This window comes from Pseudophryne corroboree, chromosome 11 (assembly GCF_028390025.1).
Source record: "Pseudophryne corroboree isolate aPseCor3 chromosome 11, aPseCor3.hap2, whole genome shotgun sequence".
NCBI classification, from domain to species: Eukaryota; Metazoa; Chordata; class Amphibia; order Anura; family Myobatrachidae; genus Pseudophryne; species Pseudophryne corroboree.
The window spans coordinates 192,500,876-192,521,320 of record NC_086454.1 but is presented as its reverse complement, the minus strand read 5'-3'; positions in this window follow the sequence as shown (position 1 = coordinate 192,521,320).

The following is a 20,445-nucleotide window of genomic DNA, read 5'->3' as shown; positions in this document are numbered from 1 at the left end:
TCATTAGAATACTTTCCTACTAAATTTATAAGACATAAGCATTCAATATTTGAGTAAACAAAGAGAAAATAAAGCTATCTATTGGGTTTCACTAAAAAGTACATTGGAAGACTTGACTATTGTTGTTATTAGACATAGGCATTCATATTATAGAGCCACAAACCACACTAGTAAAATAAAAACATGATAACATGGGATTCGAACCAATAACAGTCTTAATTTGATAGTGCAAACCCAACACCTTACTAACTGTGCTAACCAGACTGTGCATACCAAACACACAATTTATCAGAGATTTAAGTGAATAAGCTACAGTGTCCAAGGTACTAAACATAATATATTCTATGGGGTGTCATAAGCAATTCATTAGAATACTTTCCTACTAAATTTATAAGACATAAGCATTCAATATTTAAGTAAACAAAGAGAAAATAAAGCTATCTATTGGGTTTCACTAAAAAGTCCATTGGAAGACTTGACTATTGTTGTTATAAGACATAGGCATTCATATTATAGAGCCACAAACCACACTAGTAAAATAAAAACATGATAACATGTGATTCGAACCAATACCAGTCTTAATTTGATAGTGTTAACCTAGCACCTTACTAACTGTGCTAACCAGACTGTGCATACCAGATGCACAATTTATCAGAGATTTAAGTGAATAAGCTACAGTGTCCAAGGTACTAAACATAATATATTCTATGGGGTGTCATAAGCAATTCATTAGAATACTTTCCTACTAAATTTATAAGACATATGCATTCAATATTTGAGTAAACAAAGAGAAAATAAAGCTATCTATTGCATTTCACTAAAAAGTCCATTGGAAGACTTGACTATTTTTGTTAAAAGACATAGGCATTCATATTATAGAGCCACAAACCACACTAGTAAAATAAAAACATGATAACATGGGATTTGAACCAATGACAGTCTTAATTTGATAGTGCAAACCCAACACCTTACTAACTGTGCTAACCAGACTGTACATGCCATACACAATTTATCAGAGATTTAAGTAAATAAGCTACAGTGTCCAAGGTACTAAACATAATATATTCTATGGGGTGTCATAAGCAAGTCATTAGAATACTTTCCTACTAAATTTATAAGACATAAGCATTCAATATTTGAGTAAACAAAGAGAAAATAAAGCTATCTATTGGGTTTCACTAAAAAGTCTATTTGAAGACTTGACTATTGTTGTTAAAAGACATAGGCATTCATATTATAGAGCCACAAACCACACTAGTAAAATAAAAACATGATAACGTGGGATTCGAACCAATGACAGTCCTAATTAGATAGTGTTAACCCAGCACCTTACTAACTGTGCTAACCAGACTGTGCATACCAGATGCTCAATTTATCAGAGATTTAAGTGAATAAGCTACAGTGTCCAAGGTACTAAACATAATATATTCTATGGGGTGTCATAAGCAGGTCATTAGAATACTTTCCTACTAAATTTATAAGACATAAGCATTCAATATTTGAGTAAACAAAGAGAAAATAAAGCTATCTATTGGGTTTCACTAAAAAGTACATTGGAAGACTTGACTATTGTTGTTATAAGACATAGGCATTCATATTATAGAGTCACAAACCACACTAGTAAAATAAAAACATGATAACATGGGATTCGAACCAATAACAGTCTTAATTTGATAGTGCAAACCCAACACCTTACTAACTGTGCTAACCAGACTGTGCATACCAAGCACACAATTTATCAGAGATTTAAGTGAATAAGCTACAGTGTCCAAGGTACTAAACATAATATATTCTATGGGGTGTCATAAGCAATTCATTAGAATACTTTCCTACTAAATTTATAAGACATAAGCATTCAATATTTAAGTAAACAAAGAGAAAATAAAGCTATCTATTGGGTTTCACTAAAAAGTCCATTGGAAGACTTGACTATTGTTGTTATAAGACATAGGCATTCATATTATAGAGCCACAAACCACACTAGTAAAATAAAAACATGATAACATGGGATTCGAACCAATAACAGTCTTAATTTGATAGTGCAATCCCAACACCTTACTAACTGTGCTAACCAGACTATGCATACCATACACACAATTTATCAGAGATTTAAGTGAATAAGCTACAGTGTCCAAGGTACTAAACATAATATATTCTATGGGGTGTCATAAGCAAGTCATTAGAATACTTTCCTACTAAATTTATAAGCCATATGCATTCAATATTTGAGTAAACAAAGAGAAAATAAAGCTATCTATTGCGTTTCACTAAAAAGTCCATTGGAAGACTTGACTATTTTTGTTAAAAGACATAGGCATTCATATTATAGAGCCACAAACCACACTAGTAAAATAAAAACATGATAACATGGGATTCGAACCAATGACAGTCTTAATTTGATAGTGCAAACCCAACACCTTACTAACTGTGCTAACCAGACTGTGCATGCCATACACAATTTATCAGAGATTTAAGTAAATAAGCTACAGTGTCCAAGGTACTAAACATAATATATTCTATGGGGTGTCATAAGCAAGTCATTAGAATACTTTCCTACTAAATTTATAAGACATAAGCATTCAATATTTGAGTAAACAAAGAGAAAATAAAGCTATCTATTGGGTTTCACTAAAAAGTCCATTGGAAGACTTGACTATTGTTGTTAAAAGACATAGGCATTCATATTATAGAGCCACAAACCACACTAGTAAAATAAAAACATGATAACGTGGGATTCGAACCAATGACAGTCCTAATTAGATAGTGTTAACCCAGCACCTTACTAACTGTGCTAACCAGACTGTGCATACCAGATGCTCAATTTATCAGAGATTTAAGTGAATAAGCTACAGTGTCCAAGGTACTAAACATAATATATTCTATGGGGTGTCATAAGCAGGTCATTAGAATACTTTCCTACTAAATTTATAAGACATAAGCATTCAATATTTGAGTAAACAAAGAGAAAATAAAGCTATCTATTGGGTTTCACTAAAAAGTACATTGGAAGACTTGACTATTGTTGTTATTAGACATAGGCATTCATATTATAGAGCCACAAACCACACTAGTAAAATAAAAACATGATAACATGGGATTCGAACCAATAACAGTCTTAATTTGATAGTGCAAACCCAACACCTTACTAACTGTGCTAACCAGACTGTGCATACCAAACACACAATTTATCAGAGATTTAAGTGAATAAGCTACAGTGTCCAAGGTACTAAACATAATATATTCTATGGGGTGTCATAAGCAATTCATTAGAATACTTTCCTACTAAATTTATAAGACATAAGCATTCAATATTTGAGTAAACAAAGAGAAAATAAAGCTATCTATTGGGTTTCACTAAAAAGTCTATTGGAAGACTTGACTATTGTTGTTAAAAGACATAGGCATTCATATTATAGAGCCACAAACCACACTAGTAAACTGAAAACATGATAACGTGGGATTCGAACCAATGACAGTCCTAATTAGATAGTGTTAACCCAGCACCTTACTAACTGTGCTAACCAGACTGTGCATACCAGATGCACAATTTATCAGAGATTTAAGTGAATAAGCTACAGTGTCCAAGGTACTAAACATAATATATTCTATGGGGTGTCATAAGCAATTCATTAGAATACTTTCCTACTAAATTTATAAGACATAAGCATTCAATATTAATAGAAAACAAAGAGAAAATAAAGCTATCTATTGGGTTTCACTAAAAAGTCCATTGGAAGACTTGACTATTGTTGTTATAAGACATAGGCATTCATATTATAGAGCCACAAACCACACTAGTAAAATAAAAACATGATAACATGGGATTCGAACCAATAACAGTCTTAATTTGATAGTGCAATCCCAACACCTTACTAACTGTGCTAACCAGACTATGCATACCAGACACACAATTTATCAGAGATTTAAGTGAATAAGCTACAGTGTCCAAGGTACTAAACATAATATATTCTATGGGGTGTCACAAGCAAGTCATTAGAATACTTTCCTACTACATTTATAAGACATAAGCATTCAATATTTGAGTAAACAAAGAGAAAATAAAGCTATCTATTGGGTTTCACTAAAAAGTCTATTTGAAGACTTGACTATTGTTGTTAAAAGACATAGGCATTCATATTATAGAGCCACAAACCACACTAGTAAAATAAAAACATGATAACGTGGGATTCGAACCAATGACAGTACTAATTAGATAGTGTTAACCCAGCAGCTTACTAACTGTGCTAACCAGACTGTGCATACCAGATGCTCAATTTATCAGAGATTTAAGTGAATAAGCTATAGTGTCCAAGGTACTAAACATAATATATTCTATGGGGTGTCATAAGCAGGTCATTAGAATACTTTCCTACTACATTTATAAGACAAAAGCATTCAATATTTGAGTAAACAAAGATAAAATAAAGCTATCTATTGTGTTTCACTAAAAAGTCCATTGGAAGACTTGACTATTGTTGTTATAAGACATAGGCATTCATATTATAGAGCCACAAACCACACTAGTAAAATAAAAACATGATAACATGGGATTCGAACCAATAACAGTCTTAATTTGATAGTGCAATCCCAACACTTTACTAACTGTGCTAACCAGACTATGCATACCATACACACAATTTATCAGAGATTTAAGTGAATAAGTTACAGTGTCCAAGGTACTAAACATAATATATTCTATGGGGTGTCACAAGCAAGTCATTAGAATACTTTCCTACTACATTTATAAGACATAAGCATTCAATACTTGAGTAAACAAAGAGAAAATAAAGCTATCTATTGGGTTTCACTAAAAAGTCTATTGGAAGACTTGACTATTGCTGTTAAAAGACATAGGCATTCATATTATAGAGCCACAAACCACACTAGTAAAATAAAAACATGATAACGTGGGATTCGAACCAATGACAGTCCTAATTAGATAGTGTTAACCCAGCACCTTACTAACTGTGCTAACCAGACTGTGCATACCAGATGCTCAATTTATCAGAGATTTAAGTGAATAAGCTACAGTGTCCAAGGTACTAAACATAATATATTCTATGGGGTGTCATAAGCAGGTCATTAGAATACTTTCCTACTAAATTTATAAGACATAAGCATTCAATATTTGAGTAAACAAAGAGAAAATAAAGCTATCTATTGGGTTTCACTAAAAAGTACATTGGAAGACTTGACTATTGTTGTTATTAGACATAGGCATTCATATTATAGAGCCACAAACCACACTAGTAAAATAAAAACATGATAACATGGGATTCGAACCAATAACAGTCTTAATTTGATAGTGCAAACCCAACACCTTACTAACTGTGCTAACCAGACTGTGCATATCAAACACACAATTTATCAGAGATTTAAGTGAATAAGCTACAGTGTCCAAGGTACTAAACATAATATATTCTATGGGGTGTCATAAGCAATTCATTAGAATACTTTCCTACTAAATTTATAAGACATAAGCATTCAATATTTAAGTAAACAAAGAGAAAATAAAGCTATCTATTGGGTTTCACTAAAAAGTCCATTGGAAGACTTGACTATTGTTGTTATAAGACATAGGCATTCATATTATAGAGCCACAAACCACACTAGTAAAATAAAAACATGATAACATGGGATTCGAACCAATACCAGTCTTAATTTGATAGTGTTAACCCAGCACCTTACTAACTGTGCTAACCAGACTGTGCATACCAGATGCACAATTTATCAGAGATTTAAGTGAATAAGCTACAGTGTCCAAGGTACTAAACATAATATATTCTATGGGGTGTCATAAGCAAGTCATTAGAATACTTTCCTACTAAATTTATAAGACATATGCATTCAATATTTGAGTAAACAAAGAGAAAATAAAGCTATCTATTGCATTTCACTAAAAAGTCCATTGGAATACTTGACTATTTTTGTTAAAAGACATAGGCATTCATATTATAGAGCCACAAACCACACTAGTAAAATAAAAACATGATAACATGGGATTCGAACCAATGACAGTCTTAATTTGATAGTGCAAACCCAACACCTTACTAACTGTGCTAACCAGACTGTGCATGCCATACACAATTTATCAGAGATTTAAGTAAATAAGCTACAGTGTCCAAGGTACTAAACATAATATATTCTATGGGGTGTCATAAGCAAGTCATTAGAATACTTTCCTACTAAATTTATAAGACATAAGCATTCAATATTTGAGTAAACAAAGAGAAAATAAAGCTATCTATTGGGTTTCACTAAAAAGTCCATTGGAAGACTTGACTATTGTTGTTAAAAGACATAGGCATTCATATTATAGAGCCACAAACCACACTAGTAAAATAAAAACATGATAACGTGGGATTCGAACCAATGACAGTCCTAATTAGATAGTGTTTACCCAACACCTTACTAACTGTGCTAACCAGACTGTGCATACCAGATGTACAATTTATCAGAGATTTAAGTGAATAAGCTACAGTGTCCAAGGTACTAAACATAATATATTCTATGGGGTGTCATAAGCAGGTCATTAGAATACTTTCCTACTACATTTATAAGACAAAAGCATTCAATATTTGAGTAAACAAAGATAAAATAAAGCTATCTATTGTGTTTCACTAAAAAGTCCATTGGAAGACTTGACTATTGTTGTTATAAGACATATGCATTCATATTATAGAGCCACAAACCACACTAGTAAAATAAAAATATGATAACATGGGATTCGAACCAATAACAGTCTTAATTTGATAGTGCAATTCCAACACCTTACTAACTGTGCTAACCAGACTATGCATACCAGACACACAATTTATCAGAGATTTAAGGGAATAAGCTACAGTGTCAAAGGTACTAAACATAATATATTCTATGGGGTGTCACAAGCAAGTCATTAGAATACTTTCCTACTACATTTATAAGACATAAGCATTCAATACTTGAGTAAACAAAGATAAAATAAAGCTATCTATTGGGTTTCACTAAAAAGTCTATTGGAAGACTTGACTATTGCTGTTAAAAGACATAGGCATTCATATTATAGAGCCACAAACCACACTAGTAAAATAAAAACATGATAACGTGGGATTCGAACCAATGACAGTCCTAATTAGATAGTGTTAACCCAGCACCTTACTAACTGTGCTAACCAGACTGTGCATACCAGATGCTCAATTTATCAGAGATTTAAGTGAATAAGCTACAGTGTCCAAGGTACTAAACATAATATATTCTATGGGGTGTCATAAGCAGGTCATTAGAATACTTTCCTACTAAATTTATAAGACATAAGCATTCAATATTTGAGTAAACAAAGAGAAAATAAAGCTATCTATTGGGTTTCACTAAAAAGTACATTGGAAGACTTGACTATTGTTGTTATTAGACATAGGCATTCATATTATAGAGCCACAAACCACACTAGTAAAATAAAAACATGATAACATGGGATTCGAACCAATAACAGTCTTAATTTGATAGTGCAAACCCAACACCTTACTAACTGTGCTAACCAGACTGTGCATACCAAACACACAATTTATCAGAGATTTAAGTGAATAAGCTACAGTGTCCAAGGTACTAAACATAATATATTCTATGGGGTGTCATAAGCAATTCATTAGAATACTTTCCTACTAAATTTATAAGACATAAGCATTCAATATTTAAGTAAACAAAGAGAAAATAAAGCTATCTATTGGGTTTCACTAAAAAGTCCATTGGAAGACTTGACTATTGTTGTTATAAGACATAGGCATTCATATTATAGAGCCACAAACCACACTAGTAAAATAAAAACATGATAACATGGGATTCGAACCAATACCAGTCTTAATTTGATAGTGTTAACCCAGCACCTTACTAACTGTGCTAACCAGACTGTGCATACCAGATGCACAATTTATCAGAGATTTAAGTGAATAAGCTACAGTGTCCAAGGTACTAAACATAATATATTCTATGGGGTGTCATAAGCAAGTCATTAGAATACTTTCCTACTAAATTTATAAGACATATGCATTCAATATTTGAGTAAAAAAAGAGAAAATAAAGCTATCTATTGCATTTCACTAAAAAGTCCATTGGAAGACTTGACTATTTTTGTTAAAAGACATAGGCATTCATATTATAGAGCCACAAACCACACTAGTAAAATAAAAACATGATAACATGGGATTCGAACCAATGACAGTCTTAATTTGATAGTGCAAACCCAACACCTTACTAACTGTGCTAACCAGACTGTGCATGCCATACACAATTTATCAGAGATTTAAGTAAATAAGCTACAGTGTCCAAGGTACTAAACATAATATATTCTATGGGGTGTCATAAGCAAGTCATTAGAATACTTTCCTACTAAATTTATAAGACATAAGCATTCAATATTTGAGTAAACAAAGAGAAAATAAAGCTATCTATTGGGTTTCACTAAAAAGTCCATTGGAAGACTTGACTATTGTTGTTAAAAGACATAGGCATTCATATTATAGAGCCACAAACCACACTAGTAAAATAAAAACATGATAACGTGGGATTCGAACCAATGACAGTCCTAATTAGATAGTGTTAACCCAGCACCTTACTAACTGTGCTAACCAGACTGTGCATACCAGCTGAACAATTTATCAGAGATTTAAGTGAATAAGCTACAGTGTCCAAGGTACTAAACATAATATATTCTATGGGGTGTCATAAGCAGGTCATTAGAATACTTTCCTACTAAATTTATAAGACATAAGCATTCAATATTTGAGTAAACAAAGAGAAAATAAAGCTATCTATTGGGTTTCACTAAAAAATACATTGGAAGACTTGACTATTGTTGTTATAAGACATAGGCATTCATATTATAGAGCCACAAACTACACTAGTAAAACAAAAAAACATGATAACATGGGATTCGAACAAATAGCAGTCTTAATTTGATAGTGCAAACCCAACACCTTACGAACTGTGCTAACCAGACTGTGCATACCAAACACACAATTTATCAGAGATTTAAGTGAATAAGCTACAGTGTCCAAGGTACTAAACATAATATATTCTATGGGGTGTCATAAGCAATTCATTAGAATACTTTCCTACTAAATTTATAAGACATAAGCATTCAATATTTGAGTAAACAAAGAGAAAATAAAGCTATCTATTGGGTTTCACTAAAAAGTCTATTGGAAGACTTGACTATTGTTGTTAAAAGACATAGGCATTCATATTATAGAGCCACAAACCACACTAGTAAACTAAAAACATGATAACGTGGGATTCGAACCAATGACAGTCCTAATTAGATATTGTTAACCCAGCACCTTACTAACTGTGCTAACCAGACTGTGCATACCAGATGCACAATTTATCAGAGATTTAAGTGAATAAGCTACAGTGTCCAAGGTACTAAACATAATATATTCTATGGGGTGTCATAAGCAAGTCATTAGAATACTGTCCTACTACATTTATAAGACATAAGCATTCAATATTTGAGTAAACAAAGAGAAAATAAAGCTATCTATTGGGTATCACTAAAAAGTCTATTGGAAGACTTGACTATTGTTGTTAAAAGACATAGGCATTCATATTATAGAGCCACAAACCACACTAGTAAAATAAAAACATGATAACGTGGGATTCGAACCAATGACAGTCCTAATTAGATAGTGTTTACCCAACACCTTACTAACTGTGCTAACCAGACTGTGCATACCAGATGCACAATTTATCAGAGATTTAAGTGAATAAGCTACAGTGTCCAAGGTACTAAACATAATATATTCTATGGGGTGTCATAAGCAGGTCATTAGAATACTTTCCTACTACATTTATAAGACAAAAGCATTCAATATTTGAGTAAACAAAGATAAAATAAAGCTATCTATTGTGTTTCACTAAAAAGTCCATTGGAAGACTTGACTATTGTTGTTATAAGACATAGGCATTCATATTATAGAGCCACAAACCACACTAGTAAAATAAAAACATGATAACATGGGATTCGAACCAATAACAGTCTTAATTTGATAGTGCAATCCCAACACTTTACTAACTGTGCTAACCAGACTGTGCATACCAGATGCTCAATTTATCAGAGATTTAAGTGAATAAGCTACAGTGTCCAAGGTACTAAACATAATATATTCTATGGGGTGTCATAAGCAGGTCATTAGAATACTTTCCTACTAAATTTATAAGACATAAGCATTCAATATTTGAGTAAACAAAGAGAAAATAAAGCTATCTATTGGGTTTCACTAAAAAGTACATTGGAAGACTTGACTATTGTTGTTATTAGACATAGGCATTCATATTATAGAGCCACAAACCACACTAGTAAAATAAAAACATGATAACATGGGATTCGAACCAATAACAGTCTTAATTTGATAGTGCAAACCCAACACCTTACTAACTGTGCTAACCAGACTGTGCATACCAAGCACACAATTTATCAGAGATTTAAGTGAATAAGCTACAGTGTCCAAGGTACTAAACATAATATATTCTATGGGGTGTCATAAGCAATTCATTAGAATACTTTCCTACTAAATTTATAAGACATAAGCATTCAATATTTAAGTAAACAAAGAGAAAATAAAGCTATCTATTGGGTTTCACTAAAAAGTCCATTGGAAGACTTGACTATTGTTGTTATAAGACATAGGCATTCATATTATAGAGCCACAAACCACACTAGTAAAATAAAAACATGATAACATGGGATTCGAACCAATACCAGTCTTAATTTGATAGTGTTAACCCAGCACCTTACTAACTGTGCTAACCAGACTGTGCATACCAGATGCACAATTTATCAGAGATTTAAGTGAATAAGCTACAGTGTCCAAGGTACTAAACATAATATATTCTATGGGGTGTCATAAGCAAGTCATTAGAATACTTTCCTACTAAATTTATAAGACATATGCATTCAATATTTGAGTAAACAAAGAGAAAATAAAGCTATCTATTGCATTTCACTAAAAAGTCCATTGGAAGACTTGACTATTTTTGTTAAAAGACATAGGCATTCATATTATAGAGCCACAAACCACACTAGTAAAATAAAAACATGATAACATGGGATTCGAACCAATGACAGTCTTAATTTGATAGTGCAAACCCAACACCTTACTAACTGTGCTAACCAGACTGTGCATGCCATACACAATTTATCAGAGATTTAAGTAAATAAGCTACAGTGTCCAAGGTACTAAACATAATATATTCTATGGGGTGTCATAAGCAAGTCATTAGAATACTTTCCTACTAAATTTATAAGACATAAGCATTCAATATTTGAGTAAACAAAGAGAAAATAAAGCTATCTATTGGGTTTCACTAAAAAGTCCATTGGAAGACTTGACTATTGTTGTTAAAAGACATAGGCATTCATATTATAGAGCCACAAACCACACTAGTAAAATAAAAACATGATAACGTGGGATTCGAACCAATGACAGTCCTAATTAGATAGTGTTAACCCAGCACCTTACTAACTGTGCTAACCAGACTGTGCATACCAGCTGAACAATTTATCAGAGATTTAAGTGAATAAGCTACAGTGTCCAAGGTACTAAACATAATATATTCTATGGGGTGTCATAAGCAGGTCATTAGAATACTTTCCTACTAAATTTATAAGACATAAGCATTCAATATTTGAGTAAACAAAGAGAAAATAAAGCTATCTATTGGGTTTCACTAAAAAGTACATTGGAAGACTTGACTATTGTTGTTATAAGACATAGGCATTCATATTATAGAGCCACAAACTACACTAGTAAAACAAAAAAACATGATAACATGGGATTCGAACAAATAGCAGTCTTAATTTGATAGTGCAAACCCAACACCTTACGAACTGTGCTAACCAGACTGTGCATACCAAACACACAATTTATCAGAGATTTAAGTGAATAAGCTACAGTGTCCAAGGTACTAAACATAATATATTCTATGGGGTGTCATAAGCAATTCATTAGAATACTTTCCTACTAAATTTATAAGACATAAGCATTCAATATTTGAGTAAACAAAGAGAAAATAAAGCTATCTATTGGGTTTCACTAAAAAGTCTATTGGAAGACTTGACTATTGTTGTTAAAAGACATAGGCATTCATATTATAGAGCCACAAACCACACTAGTAAACTAAAAACATGATAACGTGGGATTCGAACCAATGACAGTCCTAATTAGATATTGTTAACCCAGCACCTTACTAACTGTGCTAACCAGACTGTGCATACCAGATGCACAATTTATCAGAGATTTAAGTGAATAAGCTACAGTGTCCAAGGTACTAAACATAATATATTCTATGGGGTGTCATAAGCAAGTCATTAGAATACTGTCCTACTACATTTATAAGACATAAGCATTCAATATTTGAGTAAACAAAGAGAAAATAAAGCTATCTATTGGGTATCACTAAAAAGTCTATTGGAAGACTTGACTATTGTTGTTAAAAGACATAGGCATTCATATTATAGAGCCACAAACCACACTAGTAAAATAAAAACATGATAACGTGGGATTCGAACCAATGACAGTCCTAATTAGATAGTGTTTACCCAACACCTTACTAACTGTGCTAACCAGACTGTGCATACCAGATGCACAATTTATCAGAGATTTAAGTGAATAAGCTACAGTGTCCAAGGTACTAAACATAATATATTCTATGGGGTGTCATAAGCAGGTCATTAGAATACTTTCCTACTACATTTATAAGACAAAAGCATTCAATATTTGAGTAAACAAAGATAAAATAAAGCTATCTATTGTGTTTCACTAAAAAGTCCATTGGAAGACTTGACTATTGTTGTTATAAGACATAGGCATTCATATTATAGAGCCACAAACCACACTAGTAAAATAAAAACATGATAACATGGGATTCGAACCAATAACAGTCTTAATTTGATAGTGCAATCCCAACACTTTACTAACTGTGCTAACCAGACTATGCATACCATACACACAATTTATCAGAGATTTAAGTGAATAAGCTACAGTGTCCAAGGTACTAAACATAATATATTCTATGGGGTGTCACAAGCAAGTCATTAGAATACTTTCCTACTACATTTATAAGACATAAGCATTCAATATTTGAGTAAACAAAGAGAAAATAAAGCTATCTATTGGGTTTCACTAAAAAGTCTATTGGAAGACTTGACTATTGCTGTTAAAAGACATAGGCATTCATATTATAGAGCCACAAACCACACTAGTAAAATAAAAACATGATAACGTGGGATTCGAACCAATGACAGTCCTAATTAGATAGTGTTAACCCAGCACCTTACTAACTGTGCTAACCATACTGTGCATACCAGATGCACAATTTATCAGAGATTTAAGTGAATAAGCTACAGTGTCCAAGGTACTAAACATAATATATTCTATGGGGTGTCATAAGCAGGTCATTAGAATACTTTCCTACTAAATTTATAAGACATAAGCATTCAATATTTGAGTAAACAAAGAGAAAATAAAGCTATCTATTGGGTTTCACTAAAAAGTACATTGGAAGACTTGACTATTGTTGTTATAAGACATAGGCATTCATATTATAGAGCCACAAACCACACTAGTAAAATAAAAACATGATAACATGGGATTCGAACCAATAACAGTCTTAATTTGATAGTGCAAACCCAACACCTTACTAACTGTGCTAACCAGCCTGTGCATGCCAAACACACAATTTATCAGAGATTTAAGTGAATAAGCTACAGTGTCCAAGGTACTAAACATAATATATTCTATGGGGTGTCATAAGCAATTCATTAGAATACTTTCCTACTAAATTTATAAGACATAAGCATTCAATATTTAAGTAAACAAAGAGAAAATAAAGCTATCTATTGGGTTTCACTAAAAAGTCCATTGGAAGACTTGACTATTGTTGTTAAAAGACATAGGCATTCATATTATAGAGCCACAAACCACACTAGTAAAATAAAAACATGATAACGTGGGATTCGAACCAATGACAGTCCTAATTAGATAGTGTTAACCCAGCACTTTACTAACTGTGCTAACCAGACTGTGCATACCAGCTGAACAATTTATCAGAGATTTAAGTGAATAAGCTACAGTGTCCAAGGTACTAAACATAATATATTCTATGGGGTGTCATAAGCAGGTCATTAGAATACTTTCCTACTAAATTTATAAGACATAAGCATTCAATATTTGAGTAAACAAAGAGAAAATAAAGCTATCTATTGGGTTTCACTAAAAAGTACATTGGAAGACTTGACTATTGTTGTTATAAGACATAGGCATTCATATTATAGAGCCACAAACTATACTAGTAAAACAAAAAAACATGATAACATGGGATTCGAACCAATAGCAGTCTTAATTTGATAGTGTAAACCCAACACCTTACTAACTGTGCTAACCAGACTGTGCATACCAAACACACAATTTATCAGAGATTTAAGTGAATAAGCTACAGTGTCCAAGGTACTAAACATAATATATTCTATGGGGTGTCATAAGCAATTCATTAGAATACTTTCCTACTAAATTTATAAGACATAAGCATTCAATATTTAAGTAAACAAAGAGAAAATAAATCTATCTATTGGGTTTCACTAAAAAGTCCATTGGAAGACTTGACTATTGTTGTTATAAGACATAGGCATTCATATTATAGAGCCACAAACCACACTAGTAAAATAAAAACATGATAACATGGGATTCGAACCAATAACAGTCTTAATTTGATAGTGCAATCCCAACACTTTACTAACTGTGCTTACCAGACTATGCATACCATACACACAATTTATCAGAGATTTAAGTGAATAAGCTACAGTGTCCAAGGTACTAAACATAATATATTCTATGGGGTGTCACAAGCAAGTCATTAGAATACTTTCCTACTACATTTATAAGACATAAGCATTCAATATTTGAGTAAACAAAGAGAAAATAAAGCTATCTATTGGGTTTCACTAAAAAGTCTATTGGAAGACTTGACTATTGTTGTTAAAAGACATAGGCATTCATATTATAGAGCCACAAACCACACTAGTAAACTAAAAACATGATAACGTGGGATTCGAACCAATGACAGTCCTAATTAGATAGTGTTAACCCAGCACATTACTAACTGTGCTAACCAGACTGTGCATACCAGATGCACAATTTATCAGAGATTTAAGTGAATAAGCTACAGTGTCCAAGGTATTAAACATAATATATTCTATGGGGTGTCATAAGCAAGTCATTAGAATACTTTCCTACTAAATTTATAAGACATATGCATTCAATATTTGAGTAAACAAAGAGAAAATAAAGCTATCTATTGCGTTTCACTAAAAAGTCCATTGGAAGACTTGACTATTTTTGTTAAAAGACATAGGCATTCATATTATAGAGCCACAAACCACACTAGTAAAATAAAAACATGATAACATGGGATTCGAACCAATAGCAGTCTTAATTTGATAGTGCAAACCCAACACCTTACTAACTGTGCTAACCAGACTGTGCATACCAAACACACAATTAATCAGAGATTTAAGTGAATAAGCTACAGTGTCCAAGGTACTAAACATAATATATTCTATGGGGTGTCATAAGCAATTCATTAGAATACTTTCCTACTAAATTTATAAGACATAAGCATTCAATATTTAAGTAAACAAAGAGAAAATAAAGCTATCTATTGGGTTTCACTAAAAAGTCCATTGGAAGACTTGACTATTGTTGTTATAAGACATAGGCATTCATATTATAGAGCCACAAACCACACTAGTAAAATAAAAACATGATAACATGGGATTCGAACCAATAACAGTCTTAATTTGATAGTGCAATCCCAACACCTTACTAACTGTGCTAACCAGACTATGCATACCATACACACAATTTATCAGAGATTTAAGTGAATAAGCTACAGTTTCCAAGGTACTAAACATAATATATTCTATGGGGTGTCACATGCAAGTCATTAGAATACTTTCCTACTACATTTATAAGACATAAGCATTCAATATTTGAGTAAACAAAGATAAAATAAAGCTATCTATTGGGTTTCACTAAAAAGTCTATTGGAAGACTTGACTATTGTTGTTAAAAGACATAGGCATTCATATTATAGAGCCACAAACCACACTAGTAAACTAAAAACATGATAACGTGGGATTCGAACCAATGACAGTCCTAATTAGATAGTGTTAACCCAGCACTTTACTAACTGTGCTAACCAGACTGTGCATACCAGATGCACAATTTATCAGAGATTTAAGTGAATAAGCTACAGTGTCCAAGGTACTAAACATAATATATTCTATGGGGTGTCATAAGCAGGTCATTAGAATACTTTCCTACTAAATTTATAAGACATAAGCATTCAATATTTGAGTAAACAAAGAGAAAATAAAGCTATCTATTGGGTTTCACTAAAAAGTCCATTGGAAGACTTGACTATTGTTGTTATAAGACATAGGCATTCATATTATAGAGCCACAAACCACACTAGTAAAATAAAAACATGATAACATGGGATTCAAACCAATAACAGTCTTAATTTGATAGTGCAATCCCAACACCTTACTAACTGTGCTAACCAGACTATGCATACCAGACAAGCAATTTATCAGAGATTTAAGTGAATAAGCTACAGTGTCCAAGGTACTAAACATAATATATTCTATGGGGTGTCATAAGCAAGTCATTAGAATACTGTCCTACTACATTTATAAGACATAAGCATTCAATATTTGAGTAAACAAAGAGAAAATAAAGCTATCTATTGGGTATCACTAAAAAGTCTATTGGAAGACTTGACTATTGTTGTTAAAAGACATAGGCATTCATATTATAGAGCCACAAACCACACTAGTAAAATAAAAACATGATAACGTGGGATTCGAACCAATGACAGTACTAATTAGATAGTGTTTACCCAACACCTTACTAACTGTGCTAACCAGACTGTGCATACCAGATGCACAATTTATCAGAGATTTAAGTGAATAAGCTACAGTGTCCAAGGTACTAAACATAATATATTCTATGGGGTGTCATAAGCAGGTCATTAGAATACTTTCCTACTACATTTATAAGACAAAAGCATTCAATATTTGAGTAAACAAAGATAAAATAAAGCTATCTATTGGGTTTCACTAAAAAGTCCATTGGAAGACTTGACTATTGTTGTTATAAGACATAGGCATTCATATTATAGAGCCACAAACCACACTAGTAAAATAAAAACATGATAACATGGGATTCGAACCAATAACAGTCTTAATTTGATAGTGCAATCCCAACACCTTACTAACTGTGCTAACCAGACTGTGCATGCCATACACAATTTATCAGAGATTTAAGTAAATAAGCTACAGTGTCCAAGGTACTAAACATAATATATTCTATGGGGTGTCACAAGCAAGTCATTAGAATACTTTCCTACTAAATTTATAAGACATATGCATTCAATATTTGAGTAAACAAAGAGAAAATAAAGCTATCTATTGCGTTTCACTAAAAAGTCCATTGGAAGACTTGACTATTTTTGTTAAAAGACATAGGCATTCATATTATAGAGCCACAAACCACACTAGTAAAATAAAAACATGATAACATGGGATTCGAACCAATGACAGTCTTAATTTGATAGTGCAAACCCAACACCTTACTAACTGTGCTAACCAGACTGTGCATGCCATACACAATTTATCAGAGATTTAAGTAAATAAGCTACAGTGTCCAAGGTACTAAACATAATATATTCTATGGGGTGTCATAAGCAAGTCATTAGAATACTTTCCTACTAAATTTATAAGACATAAGCATTCAATATTTGAGTAAACAAAGAGAAAATAAAGCTATCTATTGGGTTTCACTAAAAAGTCCATTGGAAGACTTGACTATTGTTGTTAAAAGACATAGGCATTCATATTATAGAGCCACAAACCACACTAGTAAAATAAAAACATGATAACGTGGGATTCGAACCAATGACAGCCCTAATTAGATAGTGTTAACCCAGCACCTTACTAACTGTGCTAACCAGACTGTGTATACCAGATGCACAATTTATCAGAGATTTAAGTGAATAAGCTACAGTGTCCAAGGTACTAAACATAATATATTCTATGGGGTGTCATAAGCAGGTCATTAGAATACTTTCCTACTACATTTATAAGACAAAAGCATTCAATATTTGAGTAAACAAAGAGAAAATAAAGCTATCTATTGTGTTTCACTAAAAAGTCCATTGGAAGACTTGACTATTGTTGTTATAAGACATATGCATTCATATTATAGAGCCACAAACAACACTAGTAAAATAAAAACATGATAACGTGGGATTCGAACCAATGACAGTCCTAATTAGATAGTGTTAACCCAGCACTTTACTAACTGTGCTAACCAGACTGTGCATACCAGCTGAACAATTTATCAGAGATTTAAGTGAATAAGCTACAGTGTCCAAGGTACTAAACATAATATATTCTATGGGGTGTCATAAGCAGGTCATTAGAATACTTTCCTACTAAATTTATGACATAAGCATTCAATATTTGAGTAAACAAAGAGAAAATAAAGCTATCTATTGGGTTTCACTAAAAAGTACATTGGAAGACTTGACTATTGTTGTTATAAGACATAGGCATTCATATTATAGAGCCACAAACTATACTAGTAAAACAAAAAAACATGATAACATGGGATTCGAACCAATAGCAGTCTTAATTTGATAGTGTAAACCCAACACCTTACTAACTGTGCTAACCAGACTGTGCATACCAAACACACAATTTATCAGAGATTTAAGTGAATAAGCTACAGTGTCCAAGGTACTAAACATAATATATTCTATGGGGTGTCATAAGCAATTCATTAGAATACTTTCCTACTAAATTTATAAGACATAAGCATTCAATATTTAAGTAAACAAAGAGAAAATAAATCTATCTATTGGGTTTCACTAAAAAGTCCATTGGAAGACTTGACTATTGTTGTTATAAGACATAGGCATTCATATTATAGAGCCACAAACCACACTAGTAAAATAAAAACATGATAACATGGGATTCGAACCAATAACAGTCTTAATTTGATAGTGCAATCCCAACACTTTACTAACTGTGCTTACCAGACTATGCATACCATACACACAATTTATCAGAGATTTAAGTGAATAAGCTACAGTGTCCAAGGTACTAAACATAATATATTCTATGGGGTGTCACAAGCAAGTCATTAGAATACTTTCCTACTACATTTATAAGACATAAGCATTCAATATTTGAGTAAACAAAGAGAAAATAAAGCTATCTATTGGGTTTCACTAAAAAGTCTATTGGAAGACTTGACTATTGTTGTTAAAAGACATAGGCATTCATATTATAGAGCCACAAACCACACTAGTAAACTAAAAACATGATAACGTGGGATTCGAACCAATGACAGTCCTAATTAGATAGTGTTAACCCAGCACATTACTAACTGTGCTAACCAGACTGTGCATACCAGATGCACAATTTATCAGAGATTTAAGTGAATAAGCTACAGTGTCCAAGGTATTAAACATAATATATTCTATGGGGTGTCATAAGCAAGTCATTAGAATACTTTCCTACTAAATTTATAAGACATATGCATTCAATATTTGAGTAAACAAAGAGAAAATAAAGCTATCTATTGCGTTTCACTAAAAAGTCCATTGGAAGACTTGACTATTTTTGTTAAAAGACATAGGCATTCATATTATAGAGCCACAAACCACACTAGTAAAATAAAAACATGATAACATGGGATTCGAACCAATAGCAGTCTTAATTTGATAGTGCAAACCCAACACCTTACTAACTGTGCTAACCAGACTGTGCATACCAAACACACAATTTATCAGAGATTTAAGTGAATAAGCTACAGTGTCCAAGGTACTAAACATAATATATTCTATGGGGTGTCATAAGCAATTCATTAGAATACTTTCCTACTAAATTTATAAGACATAAGCATTCAATATTTAAGTAAACAAAGAGAAAATAAAGCTATCTATTGGGTTTCACTAAAAAGTCCATTGGAAGACTTGACTATTGTTGTTATAAGACATAGGCATTCATATTATAGAGCCACAAACCACACTAGTAAAATAAAAACATGATAACATGGGATTCGAACCAATAACAGTCTTAATTTGATAGTGCAATCCCAACACCTTACTAACTGTGCTAACCAGACTATGCATACCATACACACAATTTATCAGAGATTTAAGTGAATAAGCTACAGTTTCCAAGGTACTAAACATAATATATTCTATGGGGTGTCACATGCAAGTCATTAGAATACTTTCCTACTACATTTATAAGACATAAGCATTCAATATTTGAGTAAACAAAGATAAAATAAAGCTATCTATTGGGTTTCACTAAAAAGTCTATTGGAAGACTTGACTATTGTT